At 42.1% G+C, this 12,604-nt stretch overlaps 1 protein-coding gene across 2 annotated transcripts in view; it reads left to right on the forward strand.

Moving 5' to 3' along the window:
- Window positions 1-8,275: 8,275 nt before the first annotated feature.
- Window positions 8,276-12,604, forward strand: part of SULF2 (sulfatase 2) — a 209,140-nt gene continuing 204,811 nt past the window's right edge. The window contains exon 1 of one of the 2 annotated variants that reach the window (XM_067554306.1): window positions 8,276-8,295. The gene's annotated coding sequence lies outside the window, so the exon portion shown is untranslated. Of the gene's footprint in view, window positions 8,296-8,326; window positions 8,569-12,604 lie in introns of those variants that run through there. The other variant, XM_067554303.1, reaches the window with a different exon arrangement.

The raw sequence follows: 12,604 nt of genomic DNA on the forward strand, positions 1-12,604 counted from the left end.
AGACCTGCTTCCTCTTATCCAAACCTAAACCTTCTATCTAAAATTTGGTCTGTCTCTCTGACATGTCCTCCTGGATGTCTAACCATCAGATCAAGCTCAACATGGTTAAAACAGCTCCTAATCTTCTCCCCAAGCCCTTCCCACTACCTCTTTTCTTGATTTCTGTGAACTATACCACCATTCTGCTAGTCACTTTGACCTGTAATCTGAGTGTCATCCTTAATTTGGACATCTCTCTAGGTCCTCAAATCCAGGCTATATCTAAAAATCTTGCAAATTCTTTCTGCATAACATTTCTAACATATGACCTTTCTTATCCATCCACACAGCTAAAACGCTTGTCCAAGCTCTCATCATCTTGCACCTCAGTTACTGCAGCATTCTTCTCTCTGGCCTTGACAAATGCAATCTTGCAGCATTTATTCAGAATGCTGCTGCAGAGATAACGTTCCTAGCCCATCACTTTGACCACTTCAGCCCTCTTTGCATCTATCCTCACGCTCTCCCTTCTCTATCACATCTAATATAAGTTGTTTATATTTACTTCCAAAGCCCTTCACAGTCAATCTCCATCCTAACTATCATCTCTCATTCTCTAACAAGTTGTTGACTCTTGCCTCTGGTCATCCCATGATGCCAGCTTTCATTGCCCACTTATTAAATATTCAAATAAGCACCTTCATGTTTTCTCCCATACTAGCCCTGATGCTCTTAAGGCACTCCCCTTAAACACCCATGAAACTATCTTATTATCCACCTTCCAATCCCACCTAAAAACCCTCCTTTGTAGTGTTGCCTACAAAAAACTTGACAACGATTAGGCTGCTACTGTGCTGAGACCACTGCCTATCATGGTGGTCAATATTGCTCCATTGTTTCCTTGGGTTCCCCCTCTGTCTGTTTCTACCTTTTGTCTCTTGTCTTAGACTGTAAGCTTTTTGGGGCAGGACTATCTCTTTGTTCTGTGTTGGTACGGCACCTAGCAGAATGGGGTCCTGGTTTATGACCAGGGTGCCTAGTAATACAATAAATAATAAAAAGGTGACTCAGTCATGTGGAATATATATTTTACTTTAATACAAATCCAGATTGCATTCTGTTGGTTAATATATCGGGTATATCTGTTATGGCATCATAGTGGGTGGAGTAAGACATATAAGTAAAATGAGAATATTTTCCCTATCTTGGGCCCAATCCTTCATGCCTTCTGTGCACAGAAGTCTCATTGAAGTCCGCGTATTGAATACTGCAAGATTGATGCTACCTTGGAAATAGCAAAATAGTGTGCAAGATATATGAATATGTAACATACTGATATACTCCATATATATCCAAAAAACGCTGTATACATATTTATATCTATATATAGCAGGTGACTTATAGTAATTTCACAATTACTGCATGAGACTACAGTAAATCTTGTGATATACTTTGAAAAGACCTTGTGCAAAATGAAGTCATCATTAATCATGAGATCTTAAGATTTGTTGGCAAATTTCATGGTGTTATTTGACTTTTCTGATAATAACCACTATTAAAGCATGTCACTCCTGTATGCACAGTGTATATGTGCACATGGATGTGATCTATTGGTACTATAATAACTTTGTGACTCTGGTGAAATTACAGAACATAATTAGAAAGAAGGAGACAGAGTGCTGAGAGGATTTTTTTTGGTCTTTAGGGGTTTATTTATGCTGTAATAAATTTCATATTGCCATCTGAAAGGTGGAATCTAAACACTGTAATACAGTAATATTGAAGTATTTGTTTTGCTTCCTTTTTCCTTGGCTAAAATGCCAGCAAGGGAGTTTTTTTCTGCTTGGCAGGGAGCCAGCAGTTTTTCAGTAAATAATATGAACCCTGTCCTGCAGACTAAAGCTGTACATCGCTTCAGAAAATGTTCAGGCCCCTCGAGAGCTCAAGGAACCCTGACTTAAAAAGTGTGTCTGGAGAAGATTCTTTTCCCAGCAACTTGGCACACACTTTAAAACTCCCCACCTCTCTCCCCACCTCTCTCTCCCCACCTCTCCCTCACCACACAAAATGACTCCTTGTGCTCCTCATCCTTATTAATCATTATGCTCTTTTCCCTCCTATTCCAAGGTGAAGACAGAAAAAAATTGGCCATTAGGATCTAGAAAAAGCACCCTCAGTAGCCACATCCCAGCAAGGCTGGGCCAAATCTAATCCCCATCCACATTTGGTGCTTAGCCTCTTGTGGTGACAGGTACCAACTTAGTAGTTGTGGGCGGCCTGCCCACCCACCTGCTCAGTCAGTCTTAGACAGTGACATCAGCAGGGACTGGTTACAGTTGATGTAGTTGTTTTAGTTTTTGGGAATTGTGGTATCATGAGTAGGTTCCTAGAATATCTATTTGAGACAGAAAGTCTTGTGAGATCATTCAGGCCATTCCTCTGCAAAGGCAGGCTAGAGTCCTTGGGCAGAGGATATATGAGATGCTAAACTGATACCAGACCAACACTAAAGGTAAGGCCATGAAAGCAATCGATTCTAAACCCTTACAGGATGAAATAAATATATATTGAAATCAAGGCTGACAATCCAAGTGACTACCTACATATTTGGATGCCCTGGGCAGGAAAAGGGAACTCTTATACCATGAAGGCCACAGTTACGTGTGACTTATGCTGACTTCTGTTTGAAAATTGACACAAAAAACTTCACGTTTAAGATGGTCAGAAATTAACAGATTCTGCCTGCTTCTGCACTGGAGAAAAAGTGTGGAGCAGGAGAACGGTGGTGTATGTGCAGGTGGCTGCAAGATGAATCCTGGTGTTTATGCTCCTTGTATGCAAGTTGTAAGGGAGCAATAATTTTGGCCAGACAGGCAACACACCTCAAAGAGAGTATGGCTCATTGAGGTGGATAATCAGGGTGGTATTCACCTCTGCATATCAGCTGGCACGTCCAAAAAGATTTAAGAGCCTCTCCTAAATCTATTCCCTGCAATTTTCTAGAAAGAATGCTTCCAGCAGCTGCTGCTTCAGTGTTGCACCTCTTCACACATTCCCAACCCACAGCACAGCTCAGACTTTAAAAGCCACAAAAGAGCCCAACTGTTTAGTGAAAGGATTGCATGCTTGCATGGACTTGAACACAGAATAGATTAATTAATCAATGTTTGCAAAGCCCTTTGAAACTGAAAAGTGCTATAGGAGTTAGGGATTATTATTACTGAACACTTCCCAGTTAGCACTGAAGTGACAATCACTTTCGCCATACGTGTTCCCAAGAACTGGATGGGAAACGTGAGGCTGCAGTTGCTGACAGTCACAATCATCAAAGGATATGTGAAGGGAGAAAGTGTCCTATAGCTGTTGTTACAAGAAAAGACTCATCTTGAAGTCAAGTAGACAACTGTCTTATCCTCCAAGGTCTGTAGACATGGTCTTCCTCATGTACTTGTAAGCATGTTTTTTTCCCCCAGCTAACATATAGTTACCAGTTGCCAGAAAGTGATGTGGCCCTAAGGGAGGAACAATGCATTTCTCTTATCCACTGGCACTTTCAGCAGTTAGCACTGTCCAACATTGTTCCCATTCTGCTGTCTCTGAGAATGAATTTGTTTGCTGAGATAAACTTACTACACTAGCTAAATCTAGGCTAGAGTCTTGCAATACACCAAACAACTTCATTTTCTTTAACAGCTCCTCAATCATTACTAGGGTGAAAAGAAACTTCAGTTTCCACAGTTTACAAAAAATGTTAGGTTTCCATAAATCTACCTTGTCTTCACAACAGAAGCAAGTTCTTTTAAAAGGTTCTGGGCTGTGTTTCTGATTATCGGTGTACTGGGTTTTGCATTAGTTCTCCCTGCATTTTATACAAAAAAGCCTGAGCTGCAATAATCATACATCTTCTTCCCCTGCAAAAAAAATGTCTGGAAGTGTTCAGATCTGGTGTTTTAGGTTGGCTCAACCTAGAAAAAAGGCAGCTGCAGAATTCAGAACTGAATCCAAGTTTAGATTACAAAATGCCCCAAATTTTGTGGGACATTTGGATTTGGTATTTTGTTGCTGTAACTTTATAGCATATGTTTATTGGGGAAAGCAGCTGGCAGGCATAATCATATGTGAAGGTTTTAGAAAAACATTTGATTAATATAGATGATGCATATATCAATAATTCTTTTCAACTTTATAGAGGAGTCATCAGCATCTTTCTTTTCATTTCTCTGAACTGTGTATGAACTTGAGATGAAGGAAGACAACTATACAGTGACTATATAAAAAACACAAACACATATAAATCCCTGTTGCTGCTAGTGACTTTCAAGTGCCCACTAAAAACAAAATTCCTTATGCTAAGGATTTTGTGTGTGAATGTGTGTGTGAATGGCAAGAGGTGTTCTTTTCCTAATGACTCTGTCCTGCTGAACATCTGCCGCACATAGTAACAACACCAAAATAACACTTGTTTGAATAGTTTTCTTTGGAGATTTCAGACTGCTCTCTATAAGATGCTATTAATTAGGCACTGAACTCTTTTAAATGAACAAAATATAAAGGTTTTCATTGCTGTTCACTCTGAACGCTGGGGTAGACTGTTCATTCTTGCTGCACAGTCTTTGGTCTCATGAACTGTAACTCCTTACAGCTTTACCTCTGTGCATACTGCTAATGCATTGCTTGACCAATTAGTAAAATCAGCTCACTCTTCACTCTAAAAGACTTTCAGATAGGATCTTAGATGTTTCTTGGAAGATTTTGAGATGTTTGTTAAGAACAAAGATCATGTTTAACAGCCCTTTTAACTCTGTAGGATGGCTTAGTCACAGTTTTTAAGTAATATTGATTGTCAAGTGTTTACTGCCCAGAATGAATTAGGAGGTAATTAATATACATTACAATGATTAACAATGATTAGTGATTATGTATGAAGAGATTATTTACTAGTGCATATATGTTTAAATATGTTCATAACATTATTAATAATACTTTGCACTTATATGCACTTTTTCATTTAAAGACTTTTTATTCCCAGTTTCAGAGATAGGGAAACTGATGTACAGACAGGTTAAGTAACTTACCCAAGGTCACAGTAGTCTAGCAGCAGAAACTGGCCACAGCATCAAAGAGCTCTAGTTTTACTCTGCATGGCATGGCAATGTTGTGGGTGCTACATGCCTGGATTACATTAATACAATATGTGATACTGATGAATTATGCAGGAAAAAAAGTTCATATTTCTTCATGGCACATGTTTTCAATCCTTAAAACTACATAGCTGTAGCAACCTAAGTTAATGTTCATGGGAAAAGAATGCATGCAGAAAACAAGCTAAGAAACTAACTTTGCAACAAGCATTTTACTTGATTGGTACGTGACTTTTAAGAGAAAAATTTTGTTTGAGACATTAAGCAAAAGGTCTAATGGAACAATAGATGTGTGGGTAAGACAGTGGATTAGACTCTACATATCTGGGTCCAATTTCCATCTCTGCCACAGACTTCCTGTGTGTGACTTTGGGCAGTCTTTTTAACCTGTCTGTCAGTGCCCAGTCTTCTGCTTGTATGTTGTATCCTTCTCTTCCATCCTTTGTCTGTCTTGTCTACTTAGAATGCAAACAATTCAGGGCAGTGAGTATCTCTTACTGTGTGCATCAGCACCTAGCCCAGTGGGCTCTGCCATGGATGGCACCTCTAGCTAATAACAGTAAAAACCAGAGTGGCAAGACAGGCTTCCCAGTAGCGGTGGTGGATTCCATGTCTCACAAGATAAGAACAGGCTAGGTACGAGATATATGGGAATAATGAACAATTTGGAGTAGGCTTACAAACTGCATGGAAAACTCCATTAATATTTTGTGGTTTTACTAATATAATGCAATGACAAATTCTGTTCTCAAATACCAAAAACCTACAGGAGTTTTTCTCATGCATATCAGAGGACAGAATTTCATCCTTTAGGGGTTTCACCAAAGAAACCCAATTAATTTAGAGTCTCTCCAGATCACACAGGTATTAGTAAACTTCTAAATCTAACTGTGCTGAGCCCTTTTGTAGCAGTGGTTTTCAATCTGAGGTCTGTTGATCCCTGGGGGTTTGCAGACTATGTCTTAGATTTCCTAAGGGGTCCACACCTCCATTCAAAATATTTTAGGGTTCTGCAAATGAAAAGAGCTTGAAAACCACTGTTCTATAGCAATGTTTCAACACTCACAATAGGTAAGAGGCACATGCCACTTTGAGAAAGTGCCTACTAGTAATAATGTATTATGCCCATTACTATAAACATTTCTGCAGTAGATCGAGGACTAAGTAGACTATTTGGCTTAGTTTCAGTCATGATACTTTTTCTGCTAAAGAGGACTGTTAGTCTAGTCACAGTGCAGTCCAGATCTGGGAGAATGTGAGTGTCAGTGAGAATAGACCAGCTTTAAGATCAAGTCTGGGGACTAGTACAGGAATCCTAAAAGCATTTTTTTTTTAAATAAGGGGGGACATTTTGTGCCAGATTTGGATCTCACTTGCTCTAGTTGTAAAATCTTAAAACCAGAGTCAAAGTGAATGGAGTTGCTCAAGTTTCCACTGCTATAAGTGAGATCAGAATCTGGCCCTTTGTTTTTAAACATCAGTTTCTTTTGATATTTGTGTTGCTTGATTTCACAATATGCATCACAAGAAAATATAAGATTGTTTAGTTATCTTTAAACTGTTTAAAGTTGAAAAGAATTTGCATAATTCTCTTGACATTTCTTTTAAAAAAAACCCACGAACCTGGTACTCTCTAAAGGGCAAAATTCACTGCCCAGATCCCATGGGTCTTGTGTGGAGAAGCAGACGGAATTTAGGGAATGGCATAAATAATCCAAAGAAGTAAAGCCCCCAAAACTGGGGCAGGCCACTTAATTGTTATTTTATTTAAAGACAAAATTTTAAAAGATCTGTTTTTCTTCATGTATGTTTTCTTCTTCTCCCTGCCCCCATAGAATTAATGTCTGTAAAGAGTATGATAAGACAAATGCAAAGCGAAAGAGGAAATAACAATGGAGAAGGCACAGATGCATACTTAATATCTGAACCTGCCAATGCATAGATCAAGACACAGACCCAAAATGAGGGACACTACATAAATAATTATGCAGACAGCTTTTTATTATGCAGAATTTGTCTTTTAAAAACTAACACTTTCTCTGGACTCACATGATTCAGCATCTCTCAGATGGAACTATTTGCAGTGAGGCAAGGTAGTAAATATGGATTGGCTGGATCTTTGCTTAAAACTTTTCATGTTAAAAAAAATTCAGAAACCTTTAATGCTATGTGAAAGGGAAGGCTATTCTTATAGCAATTTCACCTGCCCAGCAAAACCCTGAGATTTCTGGAGCATCCTCTCCATTTGAAATTTCCAACACCAAAGAAGTCTAGATATATTTGGATAAACTTTTGCCCTTCTGTGTGCTTATTCAAATCTAGGGCAATTCTCTGCTCAGTACAATACCAAGTGTTGGTCTTTGACATATGATATGGGGCCCCATGATTTTTTTTTGGGAGGCGGGGGCAAGGATTGAATTAGTTCAGGGCCTGATTCTCCCTGCAGTATTAGGAGTGAGGCACAAAATACAATTCTCGTTTAGCCCCTTTTCCCTTTGCTTACCCACACAAGGCTAAACACCAGACCAGCATAAGAGATGGCAGGAAGCAGTGCAATTAAGCCAGTCGACTCCACTGAGGACTGTGATTCTAGTGGCCATTCGGCCAGGTGATTGCAGTTACTGGGTTCATATGAGCACAGGCTTCCGTGTACTTTTAATTGCCTTCCCACCTGCTGCTGCTGCACTGATGGCTTTGCTTTTTCCTCAGTCCCCTGCCCGGCATGGGGGGGCCTTTAGAAAAGTTCGCACCCAAGAGCATCCCTGGGGATCAGGGGAGATATATGGGGGGGGGGGGAGAAAAAGGGGTGACAGACGGGGAAGGGAAGGAAAACATGGCCTCATGGGTGTGTGGGGCAGAGCGGATCCAGGGCGTAATGGGGGGGATGGCAGTGACACCGGGGCAGCTGAGAGGGGGAGGCTAAGGGAAGGAAGGCGGGGGGTGGCGGGGGGAGGGAAAGCCGGGGCAATGGGGCTGGAGAACAGAGGGTCCTAATTCTGCAAGTCCCCCGGGACTCTGTGCAGACAACCCATCCCCCCTCCCCGCGCGCGCACGCACACACACACACACCCTCGCGCCAGCTGCAGGCAGGCCGGACGCTAGGCTGGGGGGGCCCGTGGGCTCGGCCGCACGGAGGGGAGGCGCCTTGCAACAGATGGGTAAAGCCGGCTCCTCGGTGAGTGAGTGAGTCCCGCGTTGGCCGACCGGGCGGGAGCCCCTCGCAGGGAGAGAGGGAGGCGAGAGAGGCGCGGCAGCTGTGTGGTCCTGCAGGCAGGGAGCGGAGCGGACCACCCCCAGTCCCTGCTCCGGGAGGCGAGGCGGGGCGGGGCGGCTGCTTGCCTGCCTGCCCCTGAGGGCCAGGGGAGGCTGGAGGTCGCTGTTCTCTCTCCGTGCTGCTGCTGGCTGCTCGGGGCCATCTCTGGCCGGCTCTTTCTCCTCTCCCGGTGCAGTAAGTAACGTCTCCTGCGGCAGGGGGGCTGCAGGGAAGGAAAGGCTCTGGGGGGAGCGGGGTGAAGAAGTTGAAGGGCTTTTTTTGAGCGTGGGGGGACGGGGACGCGGCTCTTCAGCGGCTGCCTTTGCTTTCTCGGCGCACTTGAGGCAGAAGAGCCAGGGCTGTTTATTCCCGTGCCTGACCTGTGGACACTGGAGAGTGGAGGAGCCCCGCGGCCCGCCGGGGGTCAGGACCAAAGGCAGTGCCATGCCGTGCCGCTCCTGCACGAGGGTCTCCACCCAAGGGTGCTGTCCTCGGACTGTAAAGGATTCTTGGGTGCCTGCTGGAAGTAATTTTTCGCAGTACTTCTCAGCCAGCCGGCTTAACAGAAAGGGAGGGAGGTTATGGGGAAACGGAGATGCAGTGAAAAGGGACTCACCCAAGGTCACACAGCAAACCCCAGGGGTTGAGCTGGATTAGGTGCTCCGATATGGGAATGTGGGCTGCGTTGGAAGCTTTGATCCCCAGTTCTGTGCTGTAACTGTTAAACCAGTGGTGCTCAGCCCTTCCGGACTCCTGTGCCCCTTTCAAGGGTCCGGTTTGTCTTGTGCACCCCCCAGCTTTCACCTCACTTAAAAACCACTTGCTTACAAAATTAGACCTAAAAATACAAAAGCGCCACAGCACACTATTATTGAAAAATTGCTTTCTTATTTTACCATATAATTAAACTGAGTGGAATATAAATATTGTTTTTACATTTCAGTGTGAGACTAGAGCCTGTTTTACACTTGTGAGCCTTGTCTGAAGCCTGAGCCCCAGGAGGCAGGGGCAAAGCATATAACTTAGCTTCGGGGCCCCCTGTGACATGAGTCCCAGGCAGTTGCCCTGCTTACTACCCCCTAACACTGGTCCTGCCCTTGCAATGTCCCCTAAACTTGTCCTGTGACTCCCCCAGGTTGAGAAACATTGATCTAGATGAGTTGAATACCCCCTGGAACACGTCTGCATCCCGTCAGGGGTATGTGTACCCCTGCTTGAGAACCATTGTGTTAAACCACACTGAGAGATTAAGCTGGAAGAATAAATTTTTGTACAATTGTTTTCTGAAGCACTGTATATAGGCGTGAAACCGTGGACCCTGAGTGCTGGAACCTGCGGTGCTGGGGGTGTGGTAGCATCCCCTGGTTTGAAGTAGTTTCTGTTATATACACAGAGTTTACAGTTTTGTTCAGTGGCTTTCAGCACCCCCACTATAAACATTTTTCCAACTCCCCTGCCGTGGACAGGGTGCAAATAGCAGTTCTCTGGCTCATCTCCTTCTGGTTTTCTCATTTTTCTGTCTGGTGGTAAATATTAGGCTCAGTAAACAAGAACACAAGGCATTGAAGAAAGAACCAATGGTTTTTCTTTCTTACTCACCATCACCAGGAATTTCAGTGCCTCTTACACTGAATGTTTTTCCCATACACTTTAAAATACCCTAGAGTTAAATACAACTAAGAATTCGAAGGTCAATTACAACTGATGATAGTTTCCTGTTTCTTCATGATTCCCTTGCCAAATGCACATTAATTCAGACAAGCCTAAACTACAATTCCCTAATAAGTCTGAGTCTAGCTATTTTATGTCTACAGACTGCTAAATTCTGACATCCTCAGGTAGGATTTACTCTTGGTATGCAACCTCATCCTTGGCTTCAGTTTGGCCCCTTGTCACGTGGAAGCAAACCTGAGTCCTGCTGACACTCAAATGAGTAGTGTCTCCTTTTCTTGAAACCTGCTGTGATGGCCAATGTGTGACTCTAGATGTCCAGGCTAAAGTGGTTACCTGCCAGAGCCCAAGTTAAAGATTCTATGGCTCAGTTAATGATGCTGACTGTTTGTTTCAGAGAGAGAAGAAAAAACAACCATGCATAAGAGAACTGCAAAGGCTTTTAACATGAGGGAGAAAGCATTCTTTTCAGGTTTTCAAAGGTGGTGATGCAGCATATTGGAGCATGAGAATCACTTGTCTTTTCAGCAGTCTTAGCTTGCATAATAGCAAGTACTGCAAATCTCATCCTTAACAGAATCCAGCCATTGCCATGGGGTGGGGTAAAAAGTATCTAATAAGCTTTCTTAATATTCTGTGTTGTTTTGTATACCTTATCCAGGCTAAATAATCCCAGTCTTCGCTGTATAATATCACCCTCCACCCCCCACTATACTACTAATGGAAGCTGTGTTTGCTTTGATTGTACAAAACCAGTGTCCACCTAAGTATGGCATAGCACCAAGCTTCAAGCCCTACCTTTTGAGTAGCAACTCCTACATCTTTCTCTTTGGCAAACTCTGGGTAGGTTAGAACAGAGCTAGGTATAAACAGACTAAGAAATTGTTTAGGACCATGAGCAACTCAAGGGGACCCCCTTATTCTGTGGATGAGGGGGCCAAAATATTCCCGCTTAGGGCCGCCAAAGGGCTAGCACCGCCTCTGGGTTAGAAAAATGTTAGTTCTCCCTGTCTACAGAAGTAACCAATGCTGCTTCCTTAATGGGAACAGTACACTGCCATATTTTATGTAAACTCCCTGCATCTGACCCCAGTGACTTCATCTCCAGTAGCTGAAAGAATATCAGATGTGAAAGAAATCAGCAATCCTTCTGCAGTGAGAGAGGAAGGAGCAACTGAAGGAAAACCAAGAATATAAATATCTAATTTGCAAATGTAACTGATATACATATTTTGTTGAATTATGAAAATGATCTTTCTCCTATTTCAAATGAGAAGTGAAGAGAAATAGTGGAATACAGCTGGAATTAGTGATGCTCAGAGTGAAGACTGTTTAATTTTTGTGAAAAATATAGTAAAGATGAGATTCACAGGCTAATAATCTGTACTTCTTACTGACCTTTCCCTTTACCTAGCAGCAATTATTTGCCTCTCACTGTAAATAGGTATAAGATGGCTTGTGCAACTGACTTTACTTTTATAATATAGAATATATTTTCATATAATTGTGTGGAATTCTTTTTAATGTATCTTCTCCTTTTGTAAAAATTCCTTGAAATAATTCACCCACACCTTCACCCAGCTCTAGGGTTCTCAGGTACTTCACCTCAACATCTAGTGGATAAAATCTGGCTCTAGAGAGTTGCATGCTGTTCTCTGATCACTGCCTATCTTCAGTTTGCACCTTATGGTTGGCATGTGTAACCTCAATGGCTCAAGAACAAGAGCTATTTTTGTTTTCTCATTTCTCAACTTCACCCCTCTCCCTCCCCAGCTCCTCAGGAAGCAATTGCTTGCACACAAAAAGCAATGCCAGAGCCAGTATACTCAAGAGTATAGAAGTCACCACCATCCCCTCATCAGCTATGTTCCTGCTACAGACAAGAATAGGCAATACAGCAGGAAATGCTGATTTAACAGAGCATTAAGCCACTTCTGGAACAGTGGGAGGAGAGAGAATTTTGATCAAGTGTGTTAGGGAAACCCCCTAATCTTATGAAAAGTGTTCCCAGTGACCTTTAATGTCCATAAAGAGTTGACTTCTAAATTCTCATCTGCAATATCCTTCATAATAGAGATGGTCAGGAACTTTTTGAAATATTTTTTCATAGAAATATGCAGTTTAATTGACACCAAAATATTTTGCAAAAATATATCTATTTCAATGAAAGTTTTGTCGGGACAGTTTTTCCGGTCCAGTGTGAACTTTGGAAGTAGAGAGAGAGACTGACCTATCTGATCTGAAAACAGACATTTTGACTCATTTGTTTTCCAAAAACCTTCTAAAAGCTTTGGTTTCATTCCAACATGGAATTAAAATGCATTTTGAAACTTGAAAGTTGTAATGAAAAGATTTGTCCTCCTGCCAGCTCTACTTAATAGATTTGAAATAGCTCTTGCTTTTAATTTTTTTAAAGTATAGCAGTTTTCATGTTTACTTTTGTCTCCTAGTGTGCAGAAAATATAGTGTATAGAGGAGACCTACAGAGATGAGGCAAGTTTGAAAAGAGAGAGCACTGAAGATCACTTTCAACTAATAATTAGTTAGTCTTTGTATGGGG

Source organism: Emydura macquarii, unplaced genomic scaffold (assembly GCF_026122565.2).
Source record: "Emydura macquarii macquarii isolate MOO-44397 ecotype Brisbane River unplaced genomic scaffold, CSIRO-AGI_Emac_v2 contig_1483, whole genome shotgun sequence".
NCBI classification, from domain to species: Eukaryota; Metazoa; Chordata; order Testudines; family Chelidae; genus Emydura; species Emydura macquarii.